Here is a 13,531-nt window from a genome sequence, read left to right as displayed (position 1 = left end):
ACAAAGAAAACTGCCCCTGATACTTTAGATCTGGAGGGTAAAATAGGAATCAAAAGACTACACCAATCACCTACTGAAAAAGATCCCCAAATGAAGACTTCCAGGAATATTATAGCTAAATTCCAGAGTTCCCAGGTCAAAGAAAAAAATACTAGAAGCAGCAAGAAAGAAAAAATTCAAATATCATAAAGTCACAATTAGGATCACACAAGATTCTGTGGCTTCCACAACATTTAGTGACTTGGAGTATGATATTCAGGAAGGCAAAGGAGCTAGGATTACAACCAAGAATCACCTACCCAGCAAAACTGAATGTAATCCTTCAGAAAAAAAAATAATTGATATTTAATAAAATAGAAGACTTTCAAGCATCCCTGATGAAAAGACCAGACCTGAATAGAAAATCTGACATTCAAACAGAAGACTCCAGGGAAGCATAAAAAAGTAAACATGAAAGAGTAATCATAATGGACTCAATATTAAGTTAAATTGTTTACATTCCTACATAGAAAGATGAAGTATGTAACTCCTAAAAAATTTATCATTATTAGGGCAGTTAAAAGGGGTTGACAGAGATGGAAGTTATGGGTGATTATGGGTGATTATGTTCTAACGATCTCAAAACAAATGGAGCAGAGAGAAAGAGAGATGCACTGGAAGAAGAGGGAAGGGAGGGATAGAATGAGGAAAGTTTTCTCACATAAAAGAGACATGCAAGGAAGAGCTTTTACAATGGAAGGGAAAATAGAGGGTAGCAGGCAATGCTTGAACTTCACTCTCATCAAGAACTGGTGCAAAGAAGGAATAATTTACACACACACACACACACACACACACACACACACACACTAAGTTGTGTATAGAAATGTAATTTACCCAGTAGGGAAATAGTAAGGGAAGGGGATAAAAGAAAGGTGATAAAGGGGAAGGCAGATTAAGGGAGGCTGTGGTTAGACACAAAATAGGCTTTTAAAGTGAGACAGAATAAAAAGAGAGAGAAAGAAACAGAAGATAATGGGATGGAGGGAAGTACACGGTTAGTTAATCATAAGTATGAATGTGAATGAGATGCACTGACCCATAAATAGAAGTAGAAAGCAGAATGGATTAGAAATCAGAATGTAACAATATGTTGTTTACAAGAGATACACTTGAAACAGAAAGACACACAAAATTAAAATAAAGGGATGGAGCACAGTCTAACAGACTTCGGCGGAAGTAGAAAAAAAAAAGCAGGAGTAGCAATCTTGATCTCGGACATGGCAAAAGCAAAAATAGGCCTAATTAAAAGAGATAAGCAGGGCAACTACATTTTGCTCAAAGGTATCATGGACGATGAAGTAATATCAAAAGTTTTTACAATAAGTTTCTCCAATAAAGATCTCATTTCTCAAACATATAACAAGTCAAATTTATAAAAACAAAGCCATTCTCCAATTGATAAATGGTCAGAGGATATGAACAGGAAGTTTTCAGAAAGAATCAATATCATAGTCATAGAAAAATGCTCTAAATCACCATTGTTTAGAAAAATACAAATCAAAACAACTTATATCATTAAGGCAGAATTCATGACTTCAAAGACAACCATGAATATGCCTGAATGGTCCAGAATCGCAGGATATAAGGAATTCTCTAAGTAGAAGGCAGAGGAGTGAAAGCGTTTATTGAAACTCAAAAGTAGCATGCCCATGGACCAGTGTCCCCAGTTGGACATCCTGGCAAGAACCTTCCAAAACCAGTATGCCCATCTCACAACAGTGACCAGGAGGCCACAGAAAAACATTATGGTAGCAAGCCAAGCCATACTGGTGCTTCCCCCACCAATGCCAGGGCCCTCCAGCAAGAAGACCACCCACTGGCCTCAAGCCCCTGCTCAGAACTCTCCAGTCTCCACTAGGGTCAGTTCTGCTTTCTTGTAGCACCTGCCACCATTGCCGCTGCTGCCGCTGCTTCCATCACTGCCACCGCTTCCGTCGCAATCTCCAAGCTTGTTCCAGCTAGCTGACTGCTTCCTCTCTCCTTCAGCTCTTAAGTGCTCTCACCAACTGCCTCTTAGCTCTGCTCCAACCGTTCAGCAAGCTCCTCCCACCACAGGCTTCATGTCATCACGTGGACCAGAACTCAGGTACCTACCATCAGCTTCAGTCCTAGCCACTCCCCCCAGGACCCTGAGAGCCCCGCCCCTGAAGCCCACTCAAATGGGAGGGGAAGATCTTCCCATTCACTGATTGCCTTTACCCAACTCTGAGGTACCACTTGATGCATATCAGAAATGACAAATGCTGAAGGGATGGGGTAAAATAGGTACACTATTGTTGGTGGAGTTGTGAACTGGCCCAAACATTCTGGAGACCAATTTGGAACAATGCCCCAAGGGCTATAAAACTATGTGTACCTTTTAATCCAGCAAAACCACTACTAGGTCTGTATCCCAAAGAAATCAAAGAAAAAGGAAAAGGACCTATATGTACAAAAGTATTTATAGCAGCTTTTTTGTAGTGGCAGGGAATTGGAAATCAAGAAGATGCTCATCAATTGGGGAATAGCTGAACAAATTGTGGCATATGACCATGATGGAGTACTATTATAAATATAGGAAATGACAAGGGGGGTGGTTTCAGAAAAAAATTGTCAAGACCTATACGAACTGATGCAAAGTAAAGTGAGAAGAACCAGGAGGTCACTGTGTACAGTAACAGAAATGTTATGATGATGATCAACTGTGAAAGACTTGACTACTCTGTTCAATACAATGATCCAAGACAATTCCAAAGGACTTTTGATGAAAATTGCTATCCACCTCCAGAGAGAGAACTGATGAACTGATTACAAATTGAAGTATAATTTTCTCACTTCATTTTTCTTGCTTTTTTGGAAATATGGCCAATATAGAAATATGTTTTGCATAACCTCACATGTATAATTGATATCATATTGCTTGTGTTCTGAGTGGGTGGGTGGAGTAATGGTAGGGATGGAGAGATTTAGAGCTCAAAATGTAAAAAGAAAAGAATGCTAAAAATAAATAAATAAATAAATTTGAAAAAAAAAATCCACAAATGATTAAATGAATGGTTTAAGAGGAAACTAGGAAGACCTCTATGAATTCACACAGATTAAAGCGAGTAGAGCTATAACAAATTTATAGTGTCAGCATTATAGACTATAAAAAACAATTTAGAAAAATTTTAGAATTATGATCAATGCAATGAAAAACCACAAGTCCAGAAAAAATGAATATGAAATATATCAGTCACCTCTTGCCAGAGAGGTGATAAACAGAGATTAATGCATAGAGAAAAGTAAGTTTTGGGGTATGGCCAATTTGGGAATCTGTTTTGCTGGACTATACATCCTTATGATGACAAGTTTGTTTTTGGTTGTTGTGCAATTGGGGGATAGGGACAGATTATTTGTGCATATAAAAATAAACATTTTTGAAGGAAAAAAATCAAGCACAGGGGCTGACATGAATGATGTCAAATTATATTCCTAGAGCACTAGTGGTTAGCAATGTAGGTAGAGCTGAACAGAAGTCTCCTAGTTAAAGGATTGCCATTTGTTGCTGTTCAGTCATTTTTAGATGTGTCCAACTCTTCATGACCCATTTGCGGTTTTCTTAGCAAAGATACCAGAGGGGTTTGCCATTTCCTTCTCTTACGGATGAGGAAACTAAGGCAAACAGGATTAAATTAATTACCCAGGGTCACACAGCTAGTAAGTGTCTGAGATAAGATTTGAACTTACCAAGATGAGTCTTCTGACTCCAAGCCATAAGGCTTAAAAAATAAAGAAACCAGAAAGCATTTTGAAAGCTGCCATTGATACTTTGGGAAGACTGAAATACTAAAAGACATGAGGAGGATGATAACACATAGCCTGTTTTTTGTAAGCTATTTGAAGGTGTGTTGTCTTCTAAAATTTCTGGTAAGATAGGAATTATAAGCTGAGGTTGAGAGGGTTCTGCACATTATTAAGACTCTTAATCAATGTGGGCATATCTAGAGACAGATTGTCTGTACTGACCTTATCAGAAAATATATCTGTAGTACCATGAGCAACTACAGATGCCATCATCTTCTACACCTCACAGTACATGTTGTGGCATCGTGGCAGAACCCCAGATCTAAAATTAGACCTTCCTGAGGGAAGGAAACATGTCTCCATGGGGAAGAAATATGGGATATTTGGGTCAGATATTTGGGTCAGAAAAATGACTGAAGTACAATAGCACTGGCAAGATTCCGAACTAGAAAAAAGAAAGCAGACTGTTAGGAAATCTGAAAGGCACAAGCTTTTGGAATTTTAGCTGAAAGACCTTAAGACCTGACGTCGCATGGCAAGGATACTTGAGGAGGGTAGAAAAGCCACACGGGTAATGGTGGAACACTGAAAAAAGAATACGCCATGTTCATTCAGTCTTTGTTGTGTTTGTCCTTTGTTCTCGAAGAGTACCATGTCATCAGGGAAATGATGACAACTTGCAGTTGATTTTGATTTGAGTGAGGGAGGGCTGTACAAGGTCACCAGCCTCACTTTCTCCTCCAGAGCCATCTAGGTCCAGTGGCCTGATATTCACCAGGATGACTGGAGATGGCCCAGGATGCATTAGGAGACCCTGGCCCTTTCAGGTTAGGGTCTTTTCAGGTTCTCACTTTGAGTGAGGTAACGCCCAAGATTGGACAATAGGGTCCTGCCCTCCTAGCACAGAGTGAATGTGAATACTAAATAGTGACTGTTTGTCTTTTGGCCAGGAACCCTGAGCATCTTCCCCTCCCAATCTGATTTTTTTTTTATTAAAGGGGTCATCCCTTGCTTAACTTCATTCAGTCTAAAATCCAGAGAAAAGAAGAAATGCTTTTCGAAGTTCCACTTTATATAGACAGTTAAATACAGAGCCTGATAGAGAGAGGAGCAATAGAACCCAAGGAAGCAAATGCTGTAAGAATGGAACAAGAGTGTTGGGGTATAGCATAGCTTCCAAGAGTTGTAGGTTTCTTTAAATATATTTGTCTCTCCTATTAGACTGTAAGTTCCTTGGGAGCAGGGACTATCTTTATGTATCTCTAATGCTTAACACATTATCTGGTGCATAGCAGATGTTTAATAAATGTTTATTGATTGATTGAGGCTCTGGTTACTCTCTTCTCTGTTTACCTCTTGATATTCTTTGAACCATATTATTTCTTTATTATGTTTGGAGTGTTCTTCCATTTACTGGTATCTATCAGTCACATCCAAACACACTGTGTACCCTGACCCCAACGACATGATGTTATTGGTCCTCTTAGGAAACAAAGGATGAACAATAATTCATGTCTACAGCCTCAATTATGGGACAGCCATGTGTCAAGACTAGACTCTGCCCCCATCACGCCATTTTAGATGGGCTAGCAAGGCCCTGTTTGGTCCTGTTCCTAATTTCCTGGATTCCTACCACTAGCTTCCACTTTCCGTAGAATATCTGGTAGCATCTACCAGTAATATCTAGGTCTGTCATGTCCTAGTATAGCGGGCTGAGGACTTCTGGTCTGAAGGCATCCCTGCTCAAGGTGCTATGGGTTTTCAGCCCCCCTGGGACATCACTACTCAGAGCCTTGGCAGTCTTCTGCTCTTCCTGTCCCTTGTCAGGGTATAATGGGCTTCATTCCTCCCCCAGCCCCAGGGCCTGTTTAACCAGAGCTTGTGCTAACTTCCCTAGCGGGATCTTTCTTCCACATCTGTAGCTTTAGTCTCTTGTTGGACAGTTCTGGACTGGATGAAAGAGTTGACTCTTGTTTTGTCTTTGGATTTCTTCATCAATATTTGAGCTTTACTGTAATACATGTGGGAAAACTAGTCATCTCTGTGCCTTTCTTGTCACTTGAAAGTAAACCTTATAGTAATTCAATTCTATACTGTCCTCTGCTCTCAATCCCTTCTCTTCCTGTCATATTGAATCCTGGATTACTACCACCACCCCTCTGGACCTGGAGTCAGGAAGACCTATTTGTAAAATGCTTAGCAGTGCCTGGCACATGGCAGGCACTATATGAATGCTTAGTCCCTTCTTCCCAACCCCTTCCTCCTTTGGTTTTAGTGACATTGATTTTTTCCTCCTACCAGGCCCGTCTCCTTAAATGTACTTCCATCCATCTGCTACGCCAAACCACCATTCTGTCCTGAGTCCTCTGCTCTTCTCTCTGTACACTCTCTCAGTGCACGTAAATGTGCTCTCTCTAGCAGCTTCCATGAGTTTAATTATCTTTATGAAGCACTATCCTTTCAGTCAGTCACCCAAGTTCACAGCCCTGGAATCATCCTCGATGCTTTCCTTTCCTTCATCCCCAATACCAATAAATCCATTTCTACTTTGTGAATATAACATAATAGTCCAGTTGTAAAGAAGAATTATAATATAATTATAATTATATGATATAATTATAACCAATGGAATGAATCATGAGAAAGAAGAAAGGAAACCAAAAAAGAAGGAAAAAAAAGAGAGCAAACAGTTTGCCTCAATCTGCAGAACCCATAATTCTTTCTTTGGATGTGCACGCCAAGATGGTTTTACCAGGTAAAAGCTGTGCCTGCTCTAGCTTCTTGAAACCACAGGTGAGAATCGAGTGCCAGATGGACACCAAAGGTGGATGAGCAGCCCTGGAAAGAGCTCAGCAAGCCCTCACCCAAAGTGCTGGTCCTGTTGGTTGTGGGACTTCTGGGGGCAGAGCCAAGATGGCGGCTGAAAAGCAGGGACTTGCATGAGTTCCCCACCAGGTCCCCCCAAAAAACTATAAAAAATGGCTCTGAAAAAATTCTAGAACTGCAGAACCCACAAAATAGCAGAGGGAAGCAGGGATCTAGCCCAGGACAGCCTGGATGGTCACTGGATGAGGTCTATCGTGCATGGAGCAGAGGGGAGTGGAGCCCAGCGTGGGCGGTGACAGGACCAACTAGACCAGCAGCAGGCTGGAACAGGCCCTAGCGCCCTGAATCAGTGAGCTGTGGCAGTTACCAGACTTCTTAACGCACAAACACCAAAGACAACAGCGAAGGTTAGTGGGAAAAGCTTCGGGGGACAGAGTTCGCTGTTCAGCCACTGCCCCAGGGGCAGCAGGGGAGGTGCAGCTACAGAACTACAGCTGCAGTTACTTCCGGTCCCAGGCCCACGTGGTGGGAGCAATTAAGTGGCGGATCAGAGTAGGAGTGCACAGCCTGCTGAAGATTTGCGTCAGGTCCGGGTTGGTGGTTCTTGAGGAAGGAGGAGTGCTGGTGTGGCAGAGCTGGCTGTATAGAAATAGCTCTGAAATCAACAGCGCATCCCCTCAAGCTTGGAACAAAGTACTCTTTGCTCTACAAGCAGTCATACCCTGATGAAAAACTCAAGGGTCAAGTAAGTTGGCTGGGAATATGGCCAGGCAAAAAAAATGCACTCAGATTCAGTCTCAGACTTTGGAATCTTTCTTTGGTGACAAAGAAGACCAAAACATACAGCCCAAAGAAGTCAACAAAGTTAAAGAGCCTACACCAAAAGCCTCCAAGAAAAACATGAACTGGTCTCAGGCCATGGAAGAGCTCAAAAAGGATCTGGAAAAGCAAGTTAGAGAAGTAGAGGAAAAATTGGAAAGAGAAATGAGAAGGATGCGTGAAAACCATGAAAAACAAGTCAATGACTTGCTAAAGGAGACCCAAAAAAATACTGAAAAATATACTGAAGAAAACAACCCCTTAAAAAATAGACTAACTCAAATGGCAAAAGAGCTCCAAAAAGCCAATGAGGAGAAGAATGCCTTGAAAGGCAGAATTAGCCATATGGAAAAGGAGGTCCAAAAGACCACTGAAGAAAATACTACCTTAAAAATTAGATTGGAGCAAGTGGAAGCTAGTCTTTATGAGAAATCAAGATATTATAAAACAGAACCAAAGGAATGAAAAAGTGGAAGACAATGTGAAATATCTCATTGGAAAAACCACTGACTTAAAAAATAGATGCAGGAGAGATAATTTAAAAACTATTGGACTACCTGAAAGCCATGAACAAAAAAACAGCCTAGACATCATCTTTCAAGAAATTATCAAGGAGAACTGCCCTGATATTCTAGAGCCACAGGGCAAAATAGAAATTGAAAGAATCCATCGATCGCCTCCTCAAATAGATGCCAAAAAGAAAACTCTTAGGAACATTGTCGCCAAATTCCAGAGCTCCCAGATCAAGGAGAAAATACTGCAAGCAGCCAGAAAGGAACAATTTGAGTATTGTGGAAAAACAATCAGGATAACACAGGATCTGGCAGCTTCCACATTAAGGGACCGAAGGGCTTGGAATACAATATTCCGGAGGTCAATGGAGCTAGGATTAAAACCAAGAATCACCTTCCCAGCAAAACTGAGTATAATACTCTAGAGCAAAATACGGATTTTCAATAAAATAGAGGACTTTCAAGCTTTCTCAGTGAAAAGACCAGAGCTGAATAGAAAATTTGACTTTCAAACACAAGAATCAAGAGAAGCATGAAAAGCTAAACAAGAAAGAGAAATCATAAGGGACTTACTAAAGTTGAACTGTTTTGTTTACATTCCTACATGGAAAGATGATCTGTATGATTCATGAGACCTCAATATCATAGTAGCTGAAAGGAATATGCATATATATATGTGTATATATATATGTGTATATATACATATACACATATGTGTGTCTATATATGTATATATGTGGGTGTGTATATATGTTTGTGTATGTGTATATATATATATATATATACATATATATATATATATATATATACACACACACACACACACACATAGAGGGCACAGCATGAGTTGAATATGAAGGGATGATATCTAAAAAAAAATAATCAAATTAAGGGATAAGAGAGGAATATATTGAGAGAAGGAGAAAGGGAGAGATAGAATGGAGTAAATTATCTCGCAGAAAAGTGGCAAGAAAAAGTGGTTCTCTAGGAAGGGAAGAGGGGGCAGGTGAGGAGGAATGAGTAAATCTTGCTCTCATCGGATTTGACCTGAGGAGGGAATACCATATACACTCAACTGGGTATCTTACCCCACAGGAAAGAAGGAGGAAGAAGATAAAAAAGGGGGAACGATAGAAGGGAGGGCAGATGGGGGGAGGAGGTAATCAAAAACAAACACTTTCGAAAAGGGACAGGGTCAAGGGAGAAAATTCAATAAAGGGGGATAGGTTAGGAAGAAGCAAAACATAGTTAACCTTTCACAATATGAGTATAATGTAAGGGTTTTACATAATGATAAGCCTGTGGCCTATGTTGAATTGCTTGCCTTCTTAGGGAGGGTGGGCGGGGAGGGAAGAGGGGAGAGAATTTGGAACTCAAAGTTTTAAAAACAGACATTCAAAAACAACAACAAAGAAAAAAGTTTTTGCATGCAACTAGGAAATAAGATACACAGGAAATGGGGCATAGAAATTTATCTTGCCCTACAAGAGAAGAAGGGAAAGGGGCATGGGAGGGGAGTTGGGTGACAGATGGGAGGGCTGACTTGGGAATGGCGTAACCAGAATATACGCCATCTTGGAGTGGGCGGGAGGGTAGAAATGGGGAGAAAATTTGTAATTAAAACTCTTGTGAAAATCAATGCTGAAAACTAAATATATTAAATAAATTAAGTTAAAAAAATAAAAAAAAATATAAAAAAAACAACAAAGTATCTTCCTTGAATATCCACACACTCTTATGTACAGGGTAGATTTGAAATAGTCTCAGAGGTAAGGCACCTGTGTCTTTGGGGATTGGGAAAGACTTTTTGATGAAGATGGAATTTTAGCTGAGACTGGATGGAAGCCAGAGAAGATGGGAGGCAGAGACAAAGATGGAATACTTCCTGGCATGGGAGAGGACAGTCAGTAAAAATGCAGTTGGGAGATAGGAGTGTCTTGTGAGAGGGACAAGGAATCTAGTGTAACAAGACCATAGAAAGTATGGATAGGAGTAAGGTGCAAGTTGTTTTTTGTCCTTCATTCTCGAAGAGGACCATGACATCAGGAAGATGATGCCATGACTTGCAATTGAATTGGATTTAAGTGAGGTAAGGCTGTGCAAGATCAACCAGCCTCACTTTCTCCTCCAGAGCCATCTAGGTCCAGTGGCAAGACATAGATCAGGACTACTAGAAGTCACCCCCGCCCCCCCCCCCCCCCCGTAAGGTATACGACTGAATGGTAGGAAGAGGCTAGGGGTTTTATAAAGACTTTTAAAAGCCAAGGGATTTTAATTTGATTCAGGAAATAATAGGAAACCATTGGAGTTAGTTTCAGTAGGAGGGATGGCCATGCCTGATATTTAGGAAAATCATTTTGGGAGTGGGGAAAGACTTGAGGCAGGGAGACCAGCTAGCAGGTTATTGCAGGTGTGAAGTAATAAGGGTTTACACCACAGCAGTGACAGTCAGGGGGGAGAATGAGATATGTACAAGAGATGATTTGAAGGCAGAACTAAAAGGATTTAGCAACAGGTTGAGTAAAGGGATGAGTCGAAGAGATGCTTAGATTTCAAATCTATGGCCTACTAGGAAAATGGTGCTTTTTGCCCATAATAGGGAAGTTAAAAAAAGAGGGGTTTTTTTTGTGTGTGTGTGAAAGATAATGGGTTCAGTTTTTGTACACACTGAGTTTAAGATGTCCATGGGGCATCCAGTTTTAGATGTCTACTAGGCAATTGGAGATGAGAGATGAGGTCAAGAGAGAGGCTAGGGCTGGATAACTATATTTGAGAATAATCTGCAGAGATAAAAGTTGAATTTATGGGAGAAGAATGGTGGACAAAATACCATTCTTGAGGAGCAGCTCTAATTCTATTGCTTTCCTGCTCAAAAACCTTCAGTGACTCCCATTGCCTCTAGAATAAAATACAAACTCTTTACCTTGGCATTGAAGGACCTCCACTGCTGGGGGCAGGGCTACTTACTTTTCCATTCTTATCTCATTCTTCTATGTCCTCTTTAACCTGATAGTCCAGCCAAACTGGACTACTTATTCTACCTATTCCACAGCCTCAACAAACATCTCTTGCCTCTGTGCATTTGCATAGGCTGCACCTCCTACCTAGAGTACACTTCCTCTCCACCTCATAATCCTTAACTTCCTTCAAGGTTCAACTCAGAGACTACCTCTTCTGTTAAGTGTCCCTACTTAGTGCCTTCCTTCAGTTTATATTGTATTATTAAATTCAAATACAAATGTTTATTAGGAACCCACCATGTGAAAGGTACTACTAGAGATATAGATAGAAATAATTCCGGGCAGCTAGGTGGCGCAGTGAATAGAGCACCAGCCCAGGAGTCAGGAGGACCTGAGTTCAAATGTGACCTCAGACACTAGCTGTGTGACTTTGGGCAAGTCACTTAACCCCAATTGCCTTGCCTTCCCCCCTCAAACAAAAAGATATAATTCCCTGGTCTCAAGGGGTTTTACATTCAACTAGGAGATAGAATGAATAAATGGAAGCCAGTAGAATATATAAATGGAAGCAAAGTATTATGCATAAGCTACTATTATTTTTAAACCAATACAATTTGTGGAAGAAGAGCACTAATTATAGGTGTACCAGGAAAGGCTTCTAAAGATGACACCTGCCATGTGCCCCGGAAGCTAGGAATTCTAGGAGACAGAGGTAAGGAAGGATTGCATCCTTTTGGAAAGGCAGAGGTGGGAGAGTTCATGCTGAGTTTGGGTCTGGTAGCCTGGAAATTCATGAAAAAGAACAATAAGAAACGTCTGTGAAATTGAAGCAGACTGAGGCTGAAAATGCCAAGCTAAAGAGTTTGTATTTTATCCTGGATGGAGCAGGGAGCCACCAAGATTCTTGAACATGAAAGTAACACGATCAGACACATGCTTTTGGAAGACTGCCTTAGCATCAATACGGAAGACTGCAAAGGGAGAGTCGAGGAGGCCAAGGAAGTGGAAAGAACGGGATAGTTTTGAGACATAAAGGCAGAATCAACAAGAAGTGTTTGGATATGGGGAGGGGAAGGGAAATTAGAGGGATGATGAGGAAGAGGGAAGAGTCAACGATTCCTAGATTGTGAACCTGGGTGACTAGAAGGATGCTGATATACTCAACAGAAGTAGAGAAAATTAAAGAGATGAATTTAGAGAATGATGGGAATAGAGGGAAAATGGGTTGCCTTAGACATGTTGAATAAGAGAAAACAATAGGTTAGAGCTAGAACGTTCCCTAGATGACACTGACTCCAATCCCCTCATATTACAGAAGACTGAGGTTGAAATGTGTAAAGTGACTTGACCAGGATCACAAAGCAATTAAGAGTACGAGGCAAGATTTGAACTCAGGTATTCCTGACTCCAAGATCAAAATTCCCTATCTAATGTGCCACTTGGACACCAGGTGGAATTGTCCAGCAAGGACTCAGCAATGCAGGACTAGAGTTAAGGCACGGCTATTAAAATTTCAGTATCATGGGCAGAGAATATGGCATAGTGTGTAGAGAGCTGGGATGAGAGCCAAGATCTGGGTTCAAGTCCTACCTCTGATTGACTTTGACCTTGGGCAAAACACTTAACTTTTTAGCACTTGAGGCAACTCTCTAGGACTTTAAGTTGCAGAGAAAGCAATGAAACCTGTAAAGACAGAGGCAGTTTTCTCATTTGGGAGATCTCTACACTAATGACATTACAGGTCTAGTTCTTATTCTAGTCTAATGGTAACAAATGAACGCATGGGTACTGAAGAGGCCACTGGTAGGGTTGAGAGAAGAAGGTCCAGTATAGAGCCTTGGGATACACCATAGTTAGAGGGGCAGGTCATAGATAATGATCTCATAATGACCCAGTGAGACCAAGGAGGAACATACTTGTGTACATGTCATATTTCCCCAGTAGGATTTAAGCTCAGAGCACTTAATGTTTAATTGAATTTGTCTCTGTTCCCTTGGAGAGCCAACACACTAAGCACTTAGCCTGGGTAAGTTTGTTTAATTAGCTCTCTTCTTCAAACAGCTGAGACCAGGCTATTGACAGAATGGGAGTATTTTTGGAGTGGGTCGAAGAGGAAAGAATGGGTAATTTTCCAACATGAAGCACAGGAAGAGGACATGTAATTAAAACTTTATTTTGGTTATTTTCCGGGGCCGTCCCTAAACTTCCCTTTTTAAATGAGGAAATGGTGGCATCTCACGGCTATAGCCAAGAATTTTCTGACTACCCCTCTGAGCTAATAGAGTTAATTTCACCTAATTATAGCAAAGGGTAACTTTCTGCACTGCAGCTAGGTCAAATCAAGTGAGGCCAGATTGATATTATCCAGCAATTCTTTTTTTAAAAAAAATTAAAAATAAATTAGAAACAGTGAATACACAATGACCTTTTCTTATTTATAAGGATGTGAAGAGTGGTTATTCCTTCCCAGCCCCGCTTTAGACTTAGCCTCTCCCGCTCATAAGCCTCCTAGCTACCACTTGGTTCTTCACCAAGCTAAATTTCTTCATTTTCACTTTCTGAGGAGCATCTGGGAAATCAAGTCCCATCATTGAGTCCACATCTCTA

This window comes from Trichosurus vulpecula, chromosome 2 (genome assembly GCF_011100635.1).
Source record: "Trichosurus vulpecula isolate mTriVul1 chromosome 2, mTriVul1.pri, whole genome shotgun sequence".
Classification (NCBI taxonomy): domain Eukaryota; kingdom Metazoa; phylum Chordata; class Mammalia; order Diprotodontia; family Phalangeridae; genus Trichosurus; species Trichosurus vulpecula.
The sequence above is the reverse complement of the archived record's forward strand: the minus strand, read 5'-3'. Positions refer to the sequence as shown.